Raw genomic sequence first — 14,501 nt, 5'->3', positions numbered from 1 at the left:
AGTCCTTACATTTTTAAGAAAACTTTGAAAACAAGCTTGTTCTGTAAACAAATATGACTGTAAACAAAGATGTTCCTTTCTTTAAAAAGAAAAACCCCAATACAATGCAGTTGTTTTATCTCCAGGCTAATAAAAAGTTGCTGCCAATTTCAGTGCACTCCAAAATCTGCCTCAGCTTTCTTTGCTGAACTGTTTTGTGTGGAGTGCTTTGATCTGAGGAGGAAACACCCTGGGGGTTTAACTCTTCTTGTCCCTGCTGCCATCAGTCCTGGTGAGAAAGCAGACCAGGGTGACTTGGAGTGTGGTGAGGGAAAGCACAATGTGATATGTCAATAGCTGTGGATGCAGAGGCTGGAAAGAGAATTAAATATTGATTTTAAATGTATTTGCACAGGTTATCCCCCACTACTGCACACAATACTGCTTTCAATATTCTATTTCCCCTCTCCTGTTCTATAACAGAGGTAATGGGTGTGTTTGCACAGGTAGATGTGCCCATGGGCATGACCTGAACATCCAGAGGAGTGGCTGCCCCTCATTTCCTAACCAGTTCCAGTATAGCCCTGACTGTGAACAGCTTCTGGAAAATTTATTAGAGTCAGGGCATTGAGAATGGGAGTTGGGTGCTGCTGGTTGCTTAATTCAACATTGAGTTCAAACAACTCTTTATAGCTGGGTGGAGGCAGTAACTCCAGAGAATCAGCATGAAGCAAATACAGGGAGAAGCAAATTGAACTCAGCCATGGAGCCTCCCCTGCTTCTGTCAACAGCCAGGCTCCAGATCCCCATGGAAAGCTTTGTACAGTTCCTCACCTGTCTGAGATTTATCACATTTACACCTGCAGGCAGGATGCAGTGTTTCTGCATGTTGCCATAGGGATAATCAAAATTTAGTAGTCTTATCTGGCATGGAAATTCTGATTTTGGACTGCCAGACCTACTCATACATATACATATACATATACATATACATATGTGTGTATATATATATACATATGTGTGTGTATATATATATATAAATAAAATACACACACACATATATATGACACACATGTATATATATACATGTATACATATTATATATAATATATATAATACATGTATATATATGTATATATATATACATACAGATAGAAATATATACATATATACACACAATATATATAAAAATAAATATGCATAAAATATATATGGATAAATATACATATATATATATAGAGAGAGAGAGAGAAATATGCATACCTATATGGATATATGGAAAAATCATATGGATACATATGAATCTATGCATAAAATAAATAAATATATAGATATAAATATATCTATAAAGATAACCATATATAAATATATATATTATTTTTTATATATATATATATATATGCATACATATATATGTGAGAAGCCCCCCACCAAACAAAAAAGCCCCCAACTATACATGGACCCAAACTTCTTTCTAACACAAAATAGGGAGATCCTCACCATGTGTTGTATCTTGCTGTTATATCACCCTTTGGCCTAAGCTGCATTTGTACTTGGGAAAGGAATTATTCTGCATTCTGCACATGGCCCTCACTTCCTCACCCTCTATGGGAGAAAGAGACAACCTCAGCCCTGTGAAATGTCCAGGAACAGCACAGGTTGGCACCTTAGAGTTTTCCATGCCTTGTGTTAAAGAAAACACAGTATAAACAAGTAGCTGTGCTGTTAATCCTTTCTGAAGTGACTACAGGAGGGAGGTAGTTATGAAACACAATATTCAACGTGAAAACACAATTAAAGCATCCATTTTTGGCATTCCATCTGTGCAGGTTTTCAGGCTTGCAGCTTGATCCACTGCCTTTACAGCTGTGCTGCAGCCCACCAGCGTTTTGTGCTTTTAAATAAGAGCTGTGTTACTGTATTTTCTCATCAGCATCTTGTCAAGATGGCAGCATCCCATATAAATTCTGGTTAGTTTTTTGTAGTTCTGGATGTCTTGGATGTCTCCACTGACATTTCCCCTTTATCACTGCAATATTTCACAAGCAGTACTTCATTTGCTTTCTAATATTTCAAAGCTCAAGAAGGGCAGAATGTGACACACCAGCTATATCAAATTAAAAGCAATATTACTCTGGGTTTTTTTCCCTGTTTCCTGGCCTGTGGAAGAATTCATATTATTATCTACATGCATTTAGTTCTACCTGAAGCAATAACTCATCATTGCCTCTAAAGCCAACAGTATTCAGGAAATAAACCAGCCATTTAAAAGTGAAAGCTTCTTATCTTCAAGGAAATAATGATTGTAGTATTTAGTCACTGTCTCTAAGATTTGCATGTACTGCACTTCTGGAATGCTTTACTGGGAAATTCTGTTTTGTAAACAAGGCAGAACTGTACTGTGGCATGCAGGCTCCTTCTAGAAGGAGCAATATAAATCAGCAGGTGCTTCTCAGCTTCCCTGGAATCTGTGGGAGTTTCTTTAGGGGGAAGAGAAACTTTTACCTGTTTGTTTTAATACAGAGGCACAGGGACTTTGGTCATTACATCATAAAATTGAATTTAAGCCTTAAAATTGGATTTAAGCCTTAAAATTGGATTGAAGCCTTTTCCCTCTATTGCTACCAGCTTCATTAAAAACAAAAAAAGGTCTCCAAAACCCCAAAGTGACAAAAAAACCCCCAACAAAACAACAAAACCTGAACCATGGCAAATTAGAACAAAAGACCTCAGTGATCCCTCTGCTCAGTGCAAAGCCACCTAAATAAGACTTAAATTTTTGGTCAAAAGTAGTCATATCAAATCAAGCTCTGTCCCTTCTCTCCTCTCCATGGTGCAGCCAGGAGGAAGTTTCAGCAGAGGTACAATCTACAATAAAAAGAAAACATAAAAAGAGGGAAATCCTCCTCTTTCACCGTAGCAGCTGCAGAGACCCCTGAACACTCAGAGCACTCAGGTGTAGCAGCTCTGTTTGGATGTGTCAGGCATGGAGAAGCTGCTGCTCCATTTTCATTTCTGTAAATAAGCAGTGGGTATATGTAACAGACAAATTTTTTGTCTAGGATTTTTCTCCTGAGAAGCTGAGAAGCTTCAGAAAGAAATGTAAACAATAACTATTTGATGGCCGTGGAATGTGGTCTGGAGATGGTTTACCAACAGGTGCATCTTTGATTGCTCTCATGGGAATTGTTTCTACTTGATGACCAATCACAGGTCTAGCTGTGTTGAGACTCTGGTCAGTTACAAGATTTTATTATTAATTTCTTTTCTTTGCTAGCTTTCTGATGTCTTCTTTCTTTTTTCTTTAGGTATAGTTTTAAAATATGATATATGATATGATATGATATGATATGATATGATATGATATGATATGATATAATATAATATAATATAATATAATATAATATAATATAAGCCTTCTGAAATAGATTCAAGATTCTCATCTCTTCCCTCGTCCTGGGGACCCTGCAAACACCACCACAGGTATATTCAGGAAGGCACTGGTAAGAAGTTGATTAAGTCAAAAAGCAAGAGGGTTTTTTTCACTCTCAGATTCTGTTGTGCTTGCTGGGAAACCCAGCAGCGTTGTGGAGGCAGCAGAAGGGAAATAAATCCATGTGTGAATTAATCACAGCTACAGTGGATACTTTCGCCCCTGATGAAGGAGGAATGATGAGGAGGACTCCGTCTTATCAGAAGGCTAATTAATTACTTATTATGCTATATTATTCTATATTGTATTTCATTATATTACATAACATCTAAACTGAATCTGCCAAGCACTCAACTGCACAGAATCTTGTGGCTGTCACCCAACAGTCCTGACACACACACACACACACACACACACACACACACAGACTGCCCAGAATGCCTGATACCAGAGATTGCCGTCTAACGGAAAACCCTCCTTTGTAATTTTCAATTCTTATGGAATTTAGGGGTTTTTCTTCCCCATTGTTTCTTTCACCTCTCAATGTCTAATTTCATTTATCAGCAAACCTAAAGTTTATTTGTAAAAGCAAAATATCTTTTTCCATTCATCAATCAGTGGAATCCTTCCCATTGTTTCTTTTATCTCCCAGTGCTGGTTTTATCTACCAGCAGACCCACAGCTTGTTTGTAAAGACAAATCCACTGTTTCTCTCAAACTGTTCTGTGGTTTTGTGATGGCAGGGGAACAGGGGGTGTCCCTGGGAGCTGATCCCACCCTGACCAGCTCTAAGCCATGGGGGACATTGATGCCAGAGAAGCCCAGCTGCTCTCAAGCTTTGCTCCAGAGCTGGGGGAGCCCCCAGTTTGCAGCACTGAGCTGCCAAACCCTGCCCCGAGAGAGCTCCTGTCCACCTGCAGCACACCACACATGTGGAGGGACAGAATGTGAGAAAATAAAGATAGTGCAGAAGGCAATCTCACCCCTGAGGAGCTGCAGCTGTATTAATCACCAGAGATTTGGAACAGGCCTGCCCTTAACAGGCCACAGCTGTGTCCAGTGAGGATGAGTGCTATAAAAGAGTGGGTTAGCTGGGTGAGGAGAGAATTGGAGTTTGTTGTTTGTGCTGAGAGGAGCCGTCCATGAGAAATCACTGAGAAGGTATGGGAGCTTTGCATTAACCTGACAACACACCCACACACGCACAGCCCCTCAGCTCTGCCTGACTCAGCCCTTCCAAACCTAAAAAAAAGGGAATTTAGATCTAGTGAGCACCAACTGCTCCTTTTTAACCTTGACAGAGCAAAGCCAGCTCCTCTTGGAGCAGACAGGGCTGCACCACCCTGTGATGGGCACTGAATTACCCAGCCCTGACTCACCTGGGAGGGACAGTGACCTGTGGTGACACTGCCCTGCTCCCAGGCAGCCCTGGGCACTGATTTCCAGAGAAATCACGTGTGGTGAGTAAAGCACACCCCATGTAATGAAAAGCCTTTCCTGGGATGGCAGAGGCTGTCTGGTCTCACCCCAGGGTTCTTTGCTTTGTGAGTTCAATGGGCTCCTGGCACTCAGCTGGGCTGAGCATGGTGCTCCCAACTCAGCTCATCCACTTACAATAAAATGACTAATTCATGAGGAAATCATATCTAAACTATGCTGTTTAAATTCTTCAGAGGAGATGAATGCTCAGGGGAACACAGGGATCTAGGGCAAGAAGGGAAAGTTCCTGGAGCTGAGGTTTCAGCCTCTGGGAAGTGAGCAGAGCCCCTCTGTAGAGTTTCCAAGCAGGAGTCTGTCTGTCTGTCTGTAGAGGAGCTGCATCAGTCCCTGCACACCCTGCCATGGTGAGTGAGGAGTTGTACAATCAGCAAATCATTCCTGAGCTACAACAGGGAAACAAGCTGTGGCCATCACTGCCCCTGCCACAGGCCAGGCAAGAAACTTCAGCCAAAAAAAAAACCCCAACAACCAACCAACCAAAAACAAAACAAAACCCAAAAACCAAAAAAACCCCAAAAAACAAAAACCAAACCAAAACAAAAAAACGCCAAAAAACCCCCAAAAACTCCCCCAAAACCCCCAAAAAATCAAGCAAGAAACTTCAGTCAAAAAAAACCCCAACCAAACAAAAACAAAACAAAAAAACCCCAAAAAACAAAAACCAAACCAAAACAAAAAAACAAACAAAAAAAAACCCAAAACACCCACCAAAAAACCAAGCAAGAATCTTCAGCCAAAACAACCCAACCAACCAAAACAAAACCCCAAAAAACCCCACCCAAAAAACAAAACAAAAAACCAAAAAAACTCCAACTCCCCCAGCCTCCCAAAAAAAAAAACCAAACAAAAAAAGTGCAAATGGCTTTGCACTTGCAACTTCTTTCTGGAGAATTATTGTTTTACTGCTTGGGTTCTGCATGCTGGTGACTTTCCTGACTTCTCTCCCAGATGATCAGCACTGTGTTCACCCAGAGCTTCAGAGCAGGACCTGCGCAAGGACTGAGGTGGGAGGATGAGTTTGTGTTTTGGGATACATCCTGAGAAAAACTAAATCACAATAGTGTATAGAATTGTGACATAAAAATTGGGAAGAGAAACTGCTGATGAGTAAAAATTTGGAATAGAAACTGCTGAGAAAGCTTATGAGTACCCCTATAAATACCTGTAACCCTCAACTATCGGTGTGCAGTTGGAGGGAAAACTTCCCCCACTGTACCCAGCACTGTATTGCTCATACTTTAGTATATTAATTAATAAATTCATTGCTGCTTGAATATTGGCCTAGTCAAGCTTCTTATTTATAACAGCATGCAGTGCAGCCCTGAAATTCATGAATGTCCCTTTTTGGGTTATGTGGTCAGCTCCTTGAGGCAGGAACTGTGCTTCACTTCCCACCTGCAGCCTGCTCAGCAGTTTGGGGCTACCATGGGTTGAGGCCTTCTTGCAGAGAAAGCAACATGCAGGATTAGAAATGGAAATAAAATTAATGTCATCTGTTTCTCCTAGGAAAAGGAGACAGCTATTCCCATCTTATCCTGGCAGGAATCTGTCTCCTGGAGAAAGATGGATGAATTTTAAACTGAGAGGCTCCCAGAGCAATGTGACAGTTTCGTGGAGCCATGTGGATCAGCACTGTGCAAGTGCTGCTAGAGCCAGACTGAAGAAGCAGGGTTTAGATTTGAGAGATTTAGTCCCAGCTTTGAGGTCAGAGTTGCAGCTTGGGCCAAACCCATTTGGGATGATTCACACCAGAGACCTTCACTATGAATAATAATAATCACATCTGTGATTATTGTAAAATTGCCAACTGGTAAATCTCTGCCTGATATGGAGGGAGAAATCACTGGAAAAACTTCATGGTGGACTCAGTGTTGAGAGTGTGGCAGACATGTTTTATGAAAATCCTTTCCTTAGGATTTTTCCTCCTGAGAAGCTGAGAGGCCTCAGGAACAAAATGGAAACAATGATTATCTGCTGCTGTGGAATGCAACGGGTGGATCTGTGATCGGCCCATGTTGGATGTTTATAATTAATGGCCAATCACACTCAGCTGGCTCGGACTCTGTCTGAGCCACAAACCTTTGTTATCATTCCTTCTTATTCTATTCTTAGCTAGCCTTCTGATGAAATCCTTTCTTCTATTCTTTTAGTATAGTTTTAATGTAATATAGATCATAAAATAATAAATCAAGCCTTCTGAAACATGGAGTCAGATCCTCATCTCTTCCCTCATCCAAAAACCCCTGTGAACACTGTCATACAGACAGGGTGAGCTGTGGCTCCATTTCAGCTGCTGTGGTTTTAGGGGATTTTTTGTCTTTCTGGTGACCCTGCCTGTGCAACCACTCAGGGCTGGATGGCTGATGTACATTTCTTATGGATTCATATTCCTGGCAGAGGTGTTGGAAGTGATCAGTAGCTTTTGATAGTTGCAAAATTTACTGCCAGCACCATGTAATCACTGAGAAAAGTGGTTATTATCCTCTCCACCCCGCTAACTCCTCGAGGATAAAAATAATCTGAAAATTTTGTGTAATTTTCTTCTTTGATCCTCCCTTGGCAATTCTTTAGAGCAGTGGTTGTGCAGCTGGGAGTGGGGAGACTGATGTGGGTGTCAAGTGAAGGATTTCAATGTGTTCTGTGAAGGGATAATGAAATGCAACAGCTCTCAAAGATGGGGAGTCCTTTCAAATGATTAGTCCCCTTCACCTGTGTAAAGACAGACATTAATATTCTTCTGGCACTTTGTGAACAGCATGTACCAGCATGAAAAGAAATGTCAGGCTCTTATACATGTCCTTGTTATTATGCTGCTTTTCCTTATATAAGAATACATTTAGATGGGCTCAAAAGAGGCTCTTAATGGAATGGAGTAGCTGATACTATAATGCTGAAAAAATGAGATGGTGGAGAAGATGAAAGGTTTCAGCTTTGGGCAGTGTGGGACATGGCTGGGGCTGATGCCAGCTGATGAACCAACCTGTGTTTGGGCAGGAGGAGGTAAAACCATGCCTGATGTCCTTGCTGCAGCCATCACGAGGCAGGAATCCACCTGTTGGGCCTCCTGCACCCATGAATCTCTAACTGGGATTTTGTCCAATGAGCCTGGTCTGCAAATTAGTGTGCAAACCTTTGTTGAAGGTTGTGCTGCAACTTGAGAAACACATCAGCAGCATGGAGACATTTAGCTGGTGTCCAGGTGACCTCATTCAGGTGCTTGGCAGCAGTGCCCAAGGCACCCTTGTGCCTTTGATTTAGCCCTTACAAAAAACAATTACCAACCTTTATATGAAAAATTACAAGCCACAAAAGTTTAAGTAGAACAATAGTGAATTTATCACAAGGTAAAAAAGTAGATTTTGGGGTTTTTTAGAATGGGGGATCAGGGGACAAGATGGAGGAATCTGGGCATGTCCAGCCTTTCTCCTTCTTCTTCTTGGCTTCTATCTTCTGGGTGATGTTGGCACTTACAGATTGGTTTAGAGTAGAAGCTCACTGTCTAACATAGGTGATAGGTATTGGGAAGTAATTGTAAACATTGTACATGTAGTTTTTAGTATAAAAAGATAACACCACCCTGGGGGCAGGCAGAGTGCCTGGACTGTCCTGCTGAGCAGACCTTGGCAGGACAGGAGAAAGAATTTTATAGGTAAGGAAAAATAAACAACCTTGAGACTGAGAAATGATGAGCTCTGACTCCTTCTTCAAGAGCTAGGCTGGGAAAAGAGACTTTCTAACACATATTGGGGTGACTCTGAGCATCTACAGACCCCAAGAACAGTGATTCCTCCTCCTCCTCTGGGCAAGGGAGGAAGGAAGAGGGAGCCCCAGAGCACAGAGCATCCATGGCTGTGTCCCAGACAGCAAGGGCAGCAAGTGCCACACAACCAGAGCTGACCCAGGCACTTCCATCTGCCCTGCTGTGCTCACAGCCAAGCTCAATTTCCAGGCACTTCTTGCAGGCACCAGCCTGCAGCTTCAGGAAGACTGCCCTGGGTAAATGCACATTCAGAGGGCACATTTTGATAGGACTCAGGGTGATGAAATGAACTTTTTGCTGGGCTCTGAAAAAGACAGGGCTCAAAAAATAAAATTTAAAAACCTCAGGCAAACCCCATCTGGCAAACAGGCTTCGATTTTGACCCCACGCTATGGAGTAATAAATCCATCCATGAAGCAAAGCACAGGACTGAGTTCTTTTATTGAAAGAATGTCAATGTGAATAAAGGTTGTTATTCACTTTTACAGTCTGCAAACACCATTCTCACTCTGCAAACTCTGAGTTCCTTCTGCAAGTCACGCCATGGAACCCCTCTGCATGAACAATGTGACTCTCAGAGTGATTATTGTCTCCCTGGTTAATGAGTGATCAATGTCTCTCCTGGGATGAGAAAAGACCTTTGTCCTGGAGATAAATTCAGAGGTGTCACAAGGTTGTTGCACTGGAAATAATGGACTTAATCTCAGCATTGAAAGGAGTAAACACTCTGAGTTAACCTGCACAGTTCATGTTTGAAAGAAAGAGCTGCACCATACTAACTGGTGCAAGCTTTTAATACTAATCAGCTTGTAACCTTTTCAATTTAATTTTAGGTATTTTCATGCAAAAGATGCCTGGATTTGTGGAACACCTACGTGAAGCCATGTGAATGTCTGTAATTCAGTGCAGTTCAAAGCTGTGGGAGCTGCTGAGTGCTCACAATTTTCTCCTCGGTAGAAACAGTTAGATAAATACAGAAATAAAAATGTAGGCTTAGAAATGCAATTTTTGTGCCTTTTGCATGCAGTTGCCAGTGGATGAAGCTGGATGAGCTGTCCTAGCTCTGTTCCATGGTGTTGCAGCCATCAGGCAGCACCTGATGCTTCCTGCATGGGTGGAAAAGGCAGCTTGGAGCACAGGTCAAGGAGTAAATTACCCTGCAGGGTGGAGAAATGACACAGCTGGGAGGATAAAATGAAAAACTGTAAATAAAGGGGACATTCCTGTACTTTTTGTCCATTGCAAGCCGGGATCTCCCTGGCTCTGGATGACACAGCCTTGACTCAACAACCCTAAAATGGGTGAAGTGTCCTCTGCAGGGAAAGGAGCTGGGAAGAGTCACTGCCCTGGAGATCTGCCCTTGGCAACACATAGCAGGCAGGAGGAGGAGGATCAAATCTTGGGTGAAGGGGAGAAAAATGAAGAAAATGAATGAAGAAATGAAATTTTCCTTTATAACACACACGCTGCCCCAGTGAACTGTCAGCAGGACATGGTGATTTAGACCCCATAACATTTAGAAACATTTTTGTTTTTAGACCTGTGACCCTATAACATGTAGGAATAGATCTTTTAGACCTGTGACCCCACAACATTTAGGAATATATCTCTTAGACTGGCGACCCCAAAACCTTTAGGAATATATCTTTTACACCTATGACCCCAGAACATTTAGGAACATATTCTTTTAGACCTGTGACCCTATAACCTTTAGAATATATCTTTTAGACCTCTGACCCCATAACCTTTAGGAACACATTTCTTCAGCTCTTCTCCCCAATAAGAAATCCCCTCCCAGCAGCCAGTCCTGGAGGCACCAGTGGGTCCAGTTGCCCTGGGCAGCTCTGGGGAGTGGTGGGAGGGCAGCTGCCCCTGGGGAAACACCAAATTCCCAGTGTGGGCAGGGTTTGGTGGGTGTTTAACCTGCTGCCTGCACAGCTCCCTGTGCTCTATCCATGTCTTTGCTGCCCAGCACCCTCCAGGGATCCCAGCCCCAACCATGAATTTCCACGGCTGCTTCAAAGCCTGGCAAGGAAAAATGGTGGAAAAAACCTTCTAACAGGCATGTTAGGAGTTTGTTTTTTAATATAACTCTGCCTGAAATGAATTTTTTTTTTTGAAGGGAAATAATAACTCAAACATATAAGCACTGCTCTGAATGCTCATTTGATTTAGCTGGGGCTTGCTCAGTAAAGAAAATGAAATTTCAGGCTTTTAAGTTTGTATTGGTTTTTGGGATTGTTTGGTGGGGAATTTGCTCATCGAAAGGGAAATATTTCCACCTTCCTAGAGAGGTGGTTAGTGCCCCAAGCCTGCTGGTGCTTAAGGTGTGTTTTGGCCATGCCAAAATAATTTTGTAATTTTGGCCAGCCCTGAAGTGGCAGCAGCAGCACTGAAGGATAAATTGGCTCCCAGGGCTTATCCAGGGCAGCTGCTAGCTGGGCATTCCAGAAGGCATGGCTTGGGCACACAAATTTGAGCAAGATTTATGTGGTTTTTGTTGATTTTCTCATGCCATTTTCCAGCCTGGAGTGTGTCCCAGCTGTCCTGAGCCCAGAGTACCATCAGTGGGCTGAGAACAAGAGAACAAGTTGGTTTTTTTGGTTTTATTTTGTATAAAATGACAGAGCTGCTCCAAGTCCCTGTCAGTTTGGAGCTTGAGGGCAGAGGATCTGCTGGGTCTGGCAGCCAGGCTGTAACTGTGCTTCCACACAGTTTGGAAAGCAGATTTTTCCTCAGAGACTTTACAGCAAATGTTGGCTGCGACAGCGCCGGTCTGCACTTTCCAAACCCTCCTGGTTCTAAGTTTGTCTTGCAACAGAGCCAAGAGTGGTGTTACAAAATTGTCTGCAGATAGCTGCTTTCTGTGTGTGCTTGTGCCTGACTACACCTGTGATTCCTGACTGCCTGCCAAAATAGCCAGAAAGCTTTTTTTGTGTCTGAGAGTTTGATTTCTCACTAGGCAGGAGCCAGATTTGCTGCACCTCAGTGTCTGACCTGTTGGTTACAGCTCCTTCCTTGATGGGGACATCCAAAAAGTGGGGTTGGCCACAAGTTTTTATTTTCTGGTAATGGGAATTGTTGGGTTTTGCATCCAAAAAACCACAAGGCGCTTTACAAATGTGGATTGTTTGAAAGGAGAAGGAAGCCCCGGCGTGCTGACTCATTCTAGAAGGGATTTGAAGCCAGTGGCAGATTATTAAATTTATTATTATGATTTACTGGTGAGAGGAATAGCAGATTTGTCTTTACAAACAAGCTGGTAGATAAAACTAGCACTGGGAGATAAACAGTGGGAAGGATTCCACTGATTGATGAATGGAAAAAGATATTTTGCTTTTACAAATAAACTTTAGGTTTGCTGATAAATGAAATTAGACATTGAAAGATGACAGAAACAATGGGGAAGAAAAACCCCTAAATTCCATAAGAATTAAAAATTCAAAAGGAGGGTTATACATTAGAGGGCAATCTGTGGTATCAGGCATTCTGGGCAGTCTGTACCTCTCAAGTACCTCACCCAATGGGGAAAGAGAGAAGGGAAATGCACCCAGGAAATTGGGATAAAAAGGAGTCTGCGTCCTCCAAAAATCTGAGAGATCCCAGGGAAATGCCCCATGGCCTCTTCCCTTATTCCAATAAAGTAAAAGGACTCCTCTGTCTCCTTTTTGGACATAAACCTCTGGTGTTTGTGGATTAATTTTCCTAACACTGGGGTTTTGTGCCATCACAGCATTCACACACCGACCTCCAATGTCCCACTTTTTCAGAGTCCAAGCAACACCTCTGCCTAGGCACTGCCCTGGAGAGCTGACAGAAAGGAGAGATCACCTGCTGCTCTCCCATCTTGCCTAGAAAAGGAGCATCCAAGCTCTTTTATTTTAAACACACCTCAGAAAGTTCTTGCTGTATTTTTCTGGTACAAAACAATCCTATTGACAAAGGTGCTGTGTGGAAGAGGGTGGTGCATGCACAAGGGGGGCTCAGGAGGCCCCAGAAATACCTCTTGGACAGTAATTTCTTTGAGTTGGGAGTCAGAGCAGCAGCTGGATGGTTCTGCATGAGGCTCCTTTAGAGTTTGAGTAGTTTATTTTCTAGGGTGGCTGCAAGGGGGAATAAAACTAGAATGATTATGAAGTAAGTGAAAGAGTCCTATAAACTCTTCCTGTGGGCTGGGGGTTGAGTGTTCCTCATCCCTGACAGGCTTGATCCTTTGTTTTCCAGCCACAGGTAATCCAAGGAGATGGGAAACAGGCAAACAGGAGAGGTTTTGTGTCAGTGGGGTAGAGGATTTGCCCACTCTGTTTGCTCTCTCACAGAAATTTTTACAGCATGACAGGAGAATAAAAGCAGAGTGTGGCTCTTAATCCCACAGATCAGGAGTCAGCACCCAGGACACCCTTCTGGCTGTGCTGAGCAGCCAAGACCCTGCCAGGGGGCTCAGAGACCCTGGCACAGAGCCCAGAACACCTGTGGGTTTGATTATGACCCATGGAGCAAATTACCAACCTTGTATGAAGATCTGCAAGCCATGACAAATTAAGTGGAATGATGGTGAATTTATCACAGGGTGAAAAAGTAGATTTTGGGGTTTCTGTATGAGGGTTCAGGGGGGCAAGATGGAGGGATCTGGGCATGTCCAGCCTTTCTCCTTCTTCTTGGCCTCCATCTTCTGCTGTGATGTTGGCACTTTTAGATTGGTTTAGAGTAGAAGCTCACTGTCTAACATAGGTGATAGGTTTTGGAAAGTAATTGTAAACATTGTACATGTAGTTTTTAGTATAAAGACATAAAACCACCCTGGGGGCAGGCAGAGTGCCTGGAACTGTCCTGCTGGATGGACCTCGGCAGGGCAGGAGAAAGAATTTTACAGATAAGATACAATAAACAACCTTGAGACTGAGAAATGAAGAGCTCTGACTCTTTCTTTGACTACCAGGCTGGGAAAAGAGACTTTCCAACTTTTCTTGGGGTCCCTCTGACCAGCAAGAGATCCCAACAACCAGGCATGAAGGTAAACTTGCTCTTCAGATGTTTTTAGAGAGAAGTTTGCAGCAAAAACTTGTTGTTAAAATGGGAAAATAGAACAGTGCATGAAAATGCTTCTCCTGACAGGCTCAAACTCCCACATGGGGCAGATGCGGTTATTGCTGCTCAGAGCAGCTCTGAGATGAACAATTTCCATGTGCAGAAACTCCTGTGGCATTACATGACTCCTGTATTAACAGACACTAAACCTCCCTTGTAAATTGGCTGCCGTGGGGGCACTCCCATTTTTAAAAAGCTGTTTGCCTCCCAAGACATGCAGCCTCAGTTTGATCTGATTATCACACCATAATAAAACACAGAGTAATGGGCTGTGGGATCTCACAGCTTAAAAAAAGAGAAAGAAGTAAAATCCCAGAACGCATCATTAGTTTCCCAGGATAAATGGTGTGGGATTGTTATAACCCATTTCATGTTCAGCTTTGATCACAAGTCTAGGACAGCAGTGCAAGGTTGGGGTGCACCTGGCACTGTCATGATGCTGAAAGCTGCAACAGGTCATAGAAAATTCTCTGTAAGACACCCACAGTAAGCAGAAACAACACTGAGACACAAAACCCACTCTTAAGTCATTGGAACAGGGGGAGAAAAGATTAAATCACACTCAGACATCTGTCTCTTTGCCTCAAAAAAACTTCATTCTCATGCTGAGTCTGGTTTTAAAATGTCACCTTGAAAATGTGTGACATTTTAATGGGCTGATTGCCTGAGATTCTCAAATCCTTTAATTAGCATATGAATCACAATGTTAAATATTGTGGGAAAAGCATAAGAAAGTAGAAT

This window comes from Melozone crissalis, unplaced genomic scaffold (genome assembly GCF_028551555.1).
Source record: "Melozone crissalis strain CALT ecotype California unplaced genomic scaffold, PUWL_Pcris_2 ptg000090l_1, whole genome shotgun sequence".
NCBI classification, from domain to species: Eukaryota; Metazoa; Chordata; class Aves; order Passeriformes; family Passerellidae; genus Melozone; species Melozone crissalis.
This window is presented reverse-complemented; position numbering follows the sequence as displayed.